We start from the raw sequence: 11647 nt of genomic DNA, 5'->3' as shown, positions 1-11647 counted from the left end.
GGTATATGTTGCAACTTGTATAGAATTATGCCAATGTTACCAAAGTGTTGTGTTGGACAGAGGATTTACCCTAAACCAACAGGTTGTGTAACTGTGCCACACAGGGTGAAAAGCAAGTTGACATTATTAGGCATAAGAGTGTTTCTAAAGGAAAGGTCAATATTTTGTTAAAGTGCAAAAGGATCATTATGGGTCACATGAATGTAACTCTAATGTTACCATGATACCAATCCATTAGTTTTTCATGTAGGTAGGTATACAGAATTGTATATGTATAGCCTACATATGCAATGTTTGCTCTGTTTAATATATAATATGTTTGCTCTTTTAAACTGCTGTTTGGCAGAGCAGTGGTAAATATATGTTGTTATACATGGTATATATTATTTGTGTAATTTATTATTATTATTTATATGTTATTGTAAGTTTATTTTTTTATTATCATGCACTGCAATGAAGACACCATTTAACCAATTGATTAAATATAACAGCCAGCTTACAAATACAACTAAATAAATAGCCGTGCACATTTTTTTCATATTCTTTCTTTTAAAACATGTAATCTTTTCCTGTAATTGCAATGTTACCACATTATTGGCTGTCTCTTCGAGTTGTTTTGAGCATGATTGGCTATTCAGACTGTCATCCAGGAATCTGGCCAATGGCAGCTATGCGCGCCTTTTACTGGTCAAGTTTGAAGTTTGAATATTCGTCTGTTAGAGTGAGTGAGAGTGTGTGTGTGTGTGCGCGCTGCTGCTGCTCGGGAGGATCTTCAGTACTAGCCTCCTTCGGATCTGTGGCTTTTACATTGTTTAAAACATGGATTATTTTGCATCGTACTGTTACATTTTTATTTTGAGCGAGTTGCGGGATGTAAATGGACAACGAATTTTAACAACGTAGCCTACGTGTAACGGACATATTGCAATCTGCGGAAGGTAAATAACTTTATTTTATATAAAAATACATTCTGCTACATCAAAATATAGTGTGTTAAATTGAGAAGCTAATTTTAAATGCGACTAGAGCAATATCGATATTATGTCAATGTTTCAGGCTGCATGTGTAACGTTAGGCTAAATATTGTCAGCTAAGTTAGTTTTTGATAAAAATAAATATAAATAAACCTCAGCATAGTCTGAGCTTTACAATGAGTGAACTGAGAACATTGTGTCTTTATACAGAGAGGAACTCGAACCACACTATGAAAACTAGGCTTTTGAATGATCGCGGGATATCGGCCTAACGTTACCGTCAAAATGATGAGTCATCATCATAATATGTTTTTGAGCTGGTGAGTAAAAATTTGCAAGCTTTTTATGTCTCTTTTAGTAAGTAAATACAAATAGCTAATAATATTGCTGTATGTGTGTGTTTCCCATTATCCAGGAATTTTGGGAATAAATTATCCAGCCACATGATCTTCAGCTGTGGTGAGTATTGTCATAGTAAAATACACGTGAAATAGAGGCAGAACATGTAAACTCTGCTCAAAGGCACACTGGTCCAAACCCTCCAGTCAAAATTGTACCTGTCTTCTTGATATGAGTTTTTATGGGCCTAGCTGACCCAAACATAAATGTCCTTTCAAAATGAAATTATTTTCAAACCTGTATGACTTCTGTGAAACACAAGAATGTTGGGAATAAAACAACATTGGAACCCATTTTATGGAAACAAATGTTCCCAATGTTTCATGATAACAAAAGAAGAACATTCTACTTGCAACATTTTGAGCATATTTTGGGAATGTTGCTAAAGTTAAAGTTGTACAATGATCTCAATATAACATTGTCCCAATGTTTCATGATAACAAAAGAAGAACATTCTCTCTGTCACGTTAGGGAAATGTTTTGAGGATATCATTGAGAGATGAGATGTTGAATGTTCTTCATAAAACGTTCTTCTAATGTGACAAGTTAACACAATTAGAACATTTTACTTGCAACATTTTGAAAAAATAAAATAAAATAAACCTCAGCATAGGAGCTTTACAATGAGGGAACTGAGAACATTGTGTCTTTATACATAACATAAATGTCCTTTCAAAATGAAATTATTTTCAAACCTGTATGACTTACTTCTCTGAAACACAAGAATGTTGGGAATTAAACAACATTGGAACCCATTTTATGAAAAAAAAAAAAAAAGAAACAGTGAAGTCATTTCTCAAGATATCTTAATTAAGGTTATACAAAATAAATTCATACAGTTTTGGAACAACATGGAGTACCGGTAAATAACGAGAGAGAGTCTATTTTTTGGATGAGCTGTTCTTTTTAGGACATGTTCCCAGGGTCCTTTGCTAAATTAACCATGGTTTTTATTATAGTAAAGTGTAGAAACAATATTTTTATGGTGGATTGATTACAATAATTTATTACCATTTAGTTAGTGTAGCAAAACCATGGTTAATGTTAGTAAGGGTTCTCCAGATTTATATAGCCTAACACTTAAGGAAAACATAAAAAATGGTCCTATGTCACCCAGATCAATAGTCTGTTAACACACATTAACACACTTTTTACATTTTCTTAAGATCAAGCATTGGACCAATGTTTACGGAGCAGAACAGGCACCAACAGAGAAACAAGTCCATCACTAGTAAGTATCCACTGCATTTTATAAAACCGTAGTCAATTTTAAACGCACAATGCACTCCAAAATAAAAATGATCTATTTTTTTCTCCCTCGTGCCAGATTTATATCTGTCCCAGATTTATATCTGACTTTCTTTCCACAGAGATTTTTAGAAAAATTATCATTAAAGAGAATCATATAAAGAGAAATGTGGGAGGAGCTTGAATTTATTGCCTAGCCCTGTTTGTTTGAACCGCGAGAGCCGTCAAAGCTTATGCTACTCCTATGTCATGCACCGACAAGAGCCTTTTATAGTCAACACGTCGGACGCAAGCAACTTGCAGTTTTGCCCCCACCAACAACGCATAGTATTGCATACAACGGTGCGTCGCGTATCAAAAACTGGGACGACACATTTTTCTACTCATAGACGCATATGGCGGCCGAAGTGTAGTGATGCGTAGCCTTGCAGGCGCATATGCGTATCGATGCGTTGACTAACTCTTTGGGCGTAATTTGACTTGCATATGGCTGTCTGCTGGAAGCTTGTTATTTAAGTCAATAAAATTATAAATATGGTAGGGCTGGGGGAATTAACACGTTAATCTTCGCGATTAATTTGAGATGCTTAACGAGTTTATAAAAAAAATGCAATTAACGCAGCACTTTTTTTGCCTCATTTTAATGACTTCCTGTTGCGGAAAAGGCTGCAAAATATGCCGTCCCGCCCCTCCGTGTTTGGCGATCAGGTTTTATTCTCGCGCAGCTTTCATGACCGGGTCTTTTCCGCTCCGCGCTCTCCATTCCGTGTGTGTGTGTCGGCGCACTGACACACACACACAACACTGAGCAAACATTGAGCTCTTTGCTCAATGTTCTGCTCCGTGTTTGCGCTGCGCGTTCTGCTCTGTCGTTAACGGCCCAAACGCTCCAATCATGTACCGATCATGCACTGGAAAAGCAAAGTCAAATAACGTGAAATTTCTCAGTAGTAGACTTCTGTGAAATAGCCCTACTGAGCTGGTATAGTCATGCTGACAACAATGGTAAAATTACCTGCTCTGATCACATGCTCTTGTAATAATAGCTTTGTAGGACTATGTTTTATTTTGATAATTAGAAAAAAATATATAATAATAAATTGTTAAATTTATTATGTTGATTGATTATTGAAAATAATAATATATTGATATATTGATGTTTAATATTATTTTAATACAGGGCTATTTTCTGTTCCTTTTTTTCCTTTTTGTTGTTTAATTAGGTTATTCTAAGTTTAAATATTGATGATTACAAGCTTGGGGGAAATGCAATTAATTGCATGTAATTACAGCAAATTGTGTAAATAATCAGTTACTTTTTTTAATCGATTCCCAGCCCTAAAATATAAAATATGGATATGTTTCTTACACAAACGCATCACTTCGCTTCACCTTTCGCCTTTATTAACCTGCCAGAGCCGTGTGGAGTACTTTTATCATGGATGGATGCATTTTTATGGACTTGTCAAAAAAATCCCACAGGGAGCTACAGAATAAGAAATCTTTGAAGTCCACTTTTTTACTGTCTGTTTCCATCAGTAAAATTACAGTTGTTTTTTTTCTCTCAGAATTGTGAGGCAAGAACACACAATTGCAAGAAAATATCAGAATTGTGAGCTGTCTTTTTTACTCCCCTCAGAATTCACCCTTCGAGGGAGTTTGATTGACAGGTATTTTTTACATTTTTATTTTACCAAAAATATTTTTTTCTAAAAAAATTACACAAATTAAACGTTGAGACTTTGTTTCAACTTTCATATCAAAAGTAACCTGCTCTGTCTTGTCTCTGCGTTTAAACGTTTCAGCGTTTTTTCTGTGATCCGCAATGTATTTTTCATTGCGTGACAACATGATGTGTGGCGTGAGAGCGCCATGGCTTGTTGGACATAGCAACAGTAACTAAAGGGGGCGGGTCTTTGCAAATTGCATTAACCATGGCTGCCTGTTAATTATCACTGGACTACTTCGCTCTCGCATCTCCCAAAAGTATATATATATTTTTTTTTCTTGATTCCATTTGAATGGTTTAATTAAATTGCTATAACCAATTATTTAAAATGTAATGATTTAAGCAAAACGTTCTTCAAAGGTTAAACCAAACTTTTATTTGACGGATTGCCGTGTAGACCTTTGAGTTTCTCTGTGTTTTATGATATGATGATAGTTTTTCTCAAATGAAGCTAAAATGCTGCTGAAGTGACTCTCAGAGCGGCTGTGTTGATGAAGTGCATTAATGTTCTCATATAGAAACGACAGCAAAAAAAAATAAGCCAGAATTGCTTTTTTTTCTCAGGTTTTACTAATTTATCCTGTGATTCTGACTTTCAAACGGCCAATTGCGAGTTTATATCTCGCACTTCTGAGAAAAAAAAGTTTGAATTGTGATTCGTAATTACCTTTTTTAAAAATTGTATTCCATGGCGGAAACAAGCTTTCATATGCACAGACAGTAGCTCACATTTAACATGCAGATTGTGCGCACACAGAAACCTACTGGAGCACAAAAAGTTAGTGTCAACACTGTCCTGTGATTTCTCAATAAGAAACAGAAGTTATAGCATATTTTTCTTTCTGCTTTTGAAGTAACTAAAACTTACAGCTTAGCTAATAGCAAAGAGACGATTCACAGGTATGATTAAATCACACTAGAAATTGTTCTATCTCAAATGCAGTACTACTTTATCTGTATCTGATTTAAAACAAGCAGAAATCTGTAAGAAATGTAACAATCCATAGACAATATAACTGATGAAAATGAGCTGTTACATCAGAGCAAAAGCATCGTGGGCAGTGCTGTGACATGCTGCAGCTGTGCTCAAGGCTACCTGAGTTCGAGGTTCACACTTCTCAAGCCAAGTTTGTAGTTTGTTAAAATAATTTAGCCTCTAGTTGTGTTATTAAAGGGATACTCCACTTTTTTTGGAAATAGGCTCATTTTACAACTCCCCCAGAGTTAAACAGTTGAGTTTTACCGTTTTCGAATCCATTCAGCCGAGTTTCTGATATTTGGAAGAATATCAGTATTGAGACAGTTTCTGGTCTCATTGACTTCCATAGTAGGAAAAAATATATACTATGGAAGTCAATGAGACCAGAAACTGTCTGGTTACTGACATTCTTCTAAATATCAGAAACTCGGCTGAATGGATTAGAAAACGGTAAAACTCAACTGTTTAACTCTGGGGGAGTTATAAAATGAGCCTATTTCCAAAAAAAGTGGAGTATCCCTTTAACATGTATATAATGGATTAAGTATATGTTTTAAATTACAGAAACAAAATAGATACTCATAAGGTATCATATTTATACTTTTAAATAAACTAATCTAATTAATTTCTGATTAATAATTAGGCTGGCTAATTTTGAAAGTTTTCAAAGTCAATATTGCTTGTGATCTTAATATGTAATATGTATTTGTATTATTTTTGTTTACACTGTTGCATGATCTTCTTTTATAGGCTATGAGGAAAAACTCTACCATGCACACTGAGAATGGAGCTCAATTCTGCTAACTGGGATAGCAGCTGAAAAAGAAGAAGAGAAGAACAGTAGAACACCTATTAATGCAGATGACTTTATTCTTTTTCTGCAAGAACCAAGACAACCAAAGACTGATGATGAGCGCTCTGAGCAAACAGCAGTCAAGACGTGTGATTGCACATTGGACTTTACTGAGTTCTTCATTTAATGTTGGGCATCTACTGTACGCAGAACTTCTAATAATTTATGTGAATGCCATTCATAAACCTGTTAGATTTTTGTTTTATTTTAGAGATTAATAAAATTGTATGTTTTAACAAGCTAAGCATTTTTTATGTTTAAGAGAACATTTTGGGAACAAAAATAAAACTTCCCACTAAAAAATTTATAAGAATGTTAAGTAGTATTTTTAAGAGTATTTTTAGAGAATGTTATCCTAACTTTTAGAAGAACGTTCTAAGAATAAAAATAAAACTTCCTGCTAAAAACTTTATAAGAATAAAGGGATAATGTTCTAAAAATGTTATGATTAAACATTTATAGAAGGTCATCATCACGAAACATTTTTAGAGTGTTCTTAGAGAATGTTATCCTACCTTTTAGGAGAAATAATGTTCTAACAATATTATTATTAAACATTTTTATAATGTTGTAAAAAAAAATGTTATCTGAACTTTTAAAAGAACATTCTGGGAACAAAAATAAAAACACCCCCTGAAAACTTTCTAAGAACGTTAGAGAATAATGTTGTAAGAATGGTACACCTAAACATTTTAATAATGTTTTTAAATAATGTTATCCGAACATTTAAAAGAACATTCTGGGAACAAAAATAAAACTATCCGCTTACAACATTATAAGAACGTTAGAGAATAATGTTATAAGAATGTTATTACTAAACATTTTAATAATGTTTTTAGAAAATGTTCTCTAAACATTTAAAAAAACATTCTGGGAACAAAAATAAAACTACCCGCTGAAAACGTTCTATGAACATTAGAGAATAATGTTATAAGAACGTTATTACTAAACATTTTAATAATGTTTTTAAAAAAATGTTATCCGAACATTTATAAGAACATTCTGGGAACAAAAATAAAACTACACGCTAAAAACATTATAAGAACGTCAGAGAATAATGTTATAAAAATGTTACTACTAAACATTTTAATAATGTTTTTAGAAAATGTTCTCTAAACATTTAAAAAAACATTCTGGGAACACAAATAAAACTAGCCGCTGAAAACGTTCTGAGAAAATTAGAGAATAATGTTAAAAGAATGTTACTACTAAACATTTTAATAATGTTTTTAAAGAATGTTCTCCAAACTTTTAAAAGAACATTCTGGGAACAAAACTAAAACTAGCCGCTGAAAACTTTCTAAGAACGTTAGAGAATAATGTTAAAAGAATGTTACTACTAAACATTTTAATAATGTTTTTAAAGAATGTTCTCCAAACTTTTAAAAGAACATTCTGGGAACAAAACTAAAACTAGCCGCTGAAAACTTTCTAAGAACGTTAGAGAATAATGTTAAAAGAATGTTACTACTAAACATTTTAATAATGTTTTTAAAGAATGTTCTCCAAACTTTTAAAAGAACATTCTGAGAACAAAACTAAAACTAGCCGCTGAAAACATTTATAGAACAATACATGCTAATGTTCTTAGAACATTTTTAGAACAAAAAATTTCTAGCTGGGAAGACAGATATTACCATCAGAATCTGTTGGAACCAACACAAATCCTAACCCAAAGTAAAATAAATGGAAATATCAAAAATAGCCTATAAAATAACACATATGTAAACCTCTTATATTTTATGAAGGCCCTTGGATCTTTGGGAGTTACTGGCTCTGAAGTCCCTCCTGGAATTCCCTCAGCCAAAAATGCTGCTGCACTGCTAGACACTGGATGCTATTTAGTTATTTAATATGTCAAATGTAAAGTCAGGTAGCCTACACCCATGATGTGCTCAAGCCTTACTTGATTGAATTATGTTTTTATATTTAATTTTCAGCTGCTGCCATGTTCTTTTAATGCCTGCAGGATTGCCCCTACATGAAAATTAAAATTAGGTTGAATAACATTCTGTTCTTACAATCACCTCAGATATTATAACAGTTGGGCAAGTTACTACTATTACTAACTACAAATGACATCTTCAACAGTGTAATTAGATTAATGTAATAATGACTATCTTTAGAAATTATTGGTCTACTTATTACTAATTACTAAATCCCATGTCAACCTTAAACACTTGAACAATACAAGGAGATACAAACAGCACTTTTAATGCTTTCAAATAAACAATATACAATTGCATGAATTATTCTTGAATTGACCAAAGTGTGTAGAGGGAGAAGGTTACATTAAAAATATAACTTTTAAAAATGTATGTTAAATAGCCTATACAGAATTGTTCTATAGTCTAATACAATTACATCAGATTTAACTTTAAATTACAGAAGAGTTAAGAGTAATCCCTTTAATTAAATTACAGTATTTAGATTACTTGGTAATTAATTAGACCCATTACTGTATAACAGTAATTAAAATGTGAAGAAATATGAAGACCTCTTTTTGTCTGGCGCTGTTGCCATGGTGACTCGTAATATCTGCGCTCCATTGATAATGGCTTTTTATAGTTGTGGTGCACGCGCTTAACTCAGAGTAGGTCAACTCAGAGTTGATTGAACTAACTCATTTCAGCTGTTCTGTAACCGAAAACTCAGAGTTTCCCATCTCAGGGTAAGTCAACTCAGAGTTCAAGTTTCAACTCAGAGTTGGTTGAACCTCCTTATTGAAACAGGCCCCAGGAGATGCTGCTGTTGTTTTGCTTATTGGGTTTGCTTATTGTCAATTCCTGTGGGTTCGTACAGCTGTGCTGAGCGTAAAGCTTAGCAGGTTGGTTGCTTTTGGGGTCAACCAATACGTGCTTCGTGCTACTGCTATATGGAGTATTATGGTTGACTCGATTGTCTAAGTGTGTATTCTTTGGGGTTTTCTTTGATTTTGGGATTTCTGCTACGTTTTTCTTTTCTTGTTTTGTCGTGTTGAATTTCTTTTGCAACTACTGCTCGTTGGTTATTTGTTATTAGTTTTCTTTTTTTTCAATATTACTACACATTAGTTTATGGTTTTCTTTTGTGCAATTTATTATGTTAATATTGTAACCGTTTTTTTTTTTTTTTTTAGTTGGACTCATTCAGGCACTGCCCTCTGCTTGGCCATACTTGGTCAGGAGGCTGGGACACACTCAACGTGCCATTTTTGTGTTTGTATATTTTATTTGGGTTGGTGGTTTTTGTGTAGTATAATTTTCTCATAATTAGTAGCTAATCCTATTTCTGTGTCTCCAGGAGCCGGTAGGGATTCGATGTGGAACAGGGGAGGTTGGCTACCTTTGTCTAGAGGCGTGTGCTTCACAGTGTGTGATGTGTGCTGACACAATTGCCTTGCAGTCTGATCTGGGGTGAATTTAGGTGGGTTGGACGACCTGTCGAGTGCGCCCGGCCAGCCTTGTTCCTGTGAAGCCTGGCCGGCCCTGGCCCTGGACCAATCCGCAAAGCGCACTATTTCAGTTCATCTCAATGAATGCACAGGGAAACACTAGTCATTGTGTCACAATGTGACAAAAAGCATATGGAACTTATTCCCGCTGAAGCAGTGTTTCCGGTGGGACACTTGTGAGTGAAACTCCGTCCCCAGGCCTGTGTGTGCGTCTGTTGCCAAGACAACCCCAACAGATTGGCAATAGGTGTGGGGAATTTACTCGGGGAGTTTGGAAGAAGCCCCGTCAGTATTTGAGAGGATAAAAAGCAGGAGAGAGAGGCGGCTGTTGTTGGTCTTTTCTCCCCTGTGAGAAGTCGTTTTTTTGGGCGGTTGCAGTTATTTGAGTACTGGTGAATGAAGAGGAGAGTGTTGGCTTGATGAGAGACTTGAGGACAACAGAGGGAGAGTGAAATACCCCGTTTGCATTGGAGAAGAGCTAAGTAACTGAGAACTGAGTCTCGTAATTGCATGTATTTGACACTGAATTGGATGTGGCTGGGAGTGTTTGGATCAAGATTATAAATATCACTGAGTGGATTGTATTGATTCATTACCGATCTCTTATCTCTCCCTCCATTAAAAATGGTGATGTGAACTCTGCCTGTGTATGTGAAGAAAAACATCCCAAAGCATCCTCAGCAGTATTGATGATCACGGCCCCCCTCGCACAGAGACCCATGGGTGAGTGCTGGCTTTAAATTGCACTTTGTGAAGTGAGTTTGCAGTGCCTAAGATTGACGTTTCCCCCACATTATATGCTTGAAGTGGAATTGCCGTGTGTGTGGAAGATACATTCCCTTTGCCGTGCACTCTCCCTGTGCTATGCTGGTCTACTGTCAATAGTGAGAGTTCGGTGACATTGATCTGTTCTAACAGTTTGGATGTTGAAGAATTATCATCTGGGATTTGAATTAACCCCTCTGTTTGCGCTAATAGGAGAGGAGATGCCCTGTTGCAATGTTCACTGTCTGTCCCAGTAGGAGCCCCGTGCAGCCTGTCGACTTCGAGTCTGCTGCATCCTTATAGTCACCTGTGCTGGAAGAAGTGGCTGTCCCTCTGTCACGAACGTAAGGCTGGCACACTCTGTCTGGAATATCCACTCTGTCGGTGTCAGAAGAAGCCCCGTCCAGCAGTCGATGTGGACAATTGCTCTTTTGTTTCTCACACACTCAGAGAGAGAGAGTCTTATACCACGCAGAATTGACATGCTACGTGTAAACAATATACTTTGTTGTATTTTTGTTGTATACGCAAACGTAAATCTCATTGGCTGGCGTTCACTATTACTGTCCCTGTTTTGACTTCTCTTTCACACAGACCGTTGATCCCAGATCTCGTGAAGACTCTTGATCCTCAGAGCTTTTCTAAACATGAGAATCCATCAGTAAGTTTCAGAACCTGCAGCTCTTCTCAATATAATCAAAACTTTCTTTTGGGATCAATTTTCCGGAAACACAAAATTTCGTTTCGCTGCTTTGCTGATGACGTCCAGATATATCTACCCCTAAATTCTAAAACCAATTCTATTGAAGCACTGAGTAACCGTCTGGGTGAAATAAAAGATTGGATGTCACTAAATTTCTTACATTTAAATGAGAAAAAAACTGAAATTATAATTTTTGGGAAGCCGGATATCTCAGGTCTAAACAGGGCTAAAGGCCCATTACTCCCTAATTACAGCCCATCTGTAAAAAATCTTGGGAGTCATTATTGATAGTTCTTTTAAATTAGAGAAACAATTTAGTCCAGTAGTTAAAACAAGCTTTTTCAGCTTAGACTGTTGGGGAAAGTGAAGCTGTACCTGCTGCAAAGTCAACTAGAAAAAGTTGCACATGCCCTCATTACAAATCGCTTGGACTACTGTAACTCTTTATACTATGGCTTAGATCAGTCGTCTATTCACCGTTTACAGTTATTACAAAACGCAGCCGCTCGCCTGTTGACAGGGAAAAAACGGTTTGATCATATTACTCCGGTACTGTCGTCCCTC

General features: G+C 35.5%; 1 long non-coding RNA gene across 1 annotated transcript; it reads left to right on the top strand.

Moving 5' to 3' along the window:
• The first annotated feature begins 441 nt into the window (after positions 1 to 441).
• Positions 442 to 6479, top strand: LOC308688279. Its single transcript, XR_014029862.1, has 4 exons — positions 442 to 1294; positions 1390 to 1433; positions 2540 to 2604; positions 6080 to 6479. It is a non-coding gene; the product is annotated as an uncharacterized lncRNA (long non-coding RNA).
• Positions 6480 to 11647: the final 5168 nt, after the last annotated feature.

The sequence above is a fragment of the Scardinius erythrophthalmus genome, assembly GCF_964197995.2.
Source record: "Scardinius erythrophthalmus genome assembly, chromosome: 3".
Classification (NCBI taxonomy): Eukaryota; Metazoa; Chordata; class Actinopteri; order Cypriniformes; family Leuciscidae; genus Scardinius; species Scardinius erythrophthalmus.
The sequence above is the reverse complement of the archived record's forward strand: the minus strand, read 5'-3'. Positions and strand labels throughout refer to the sequence as shown.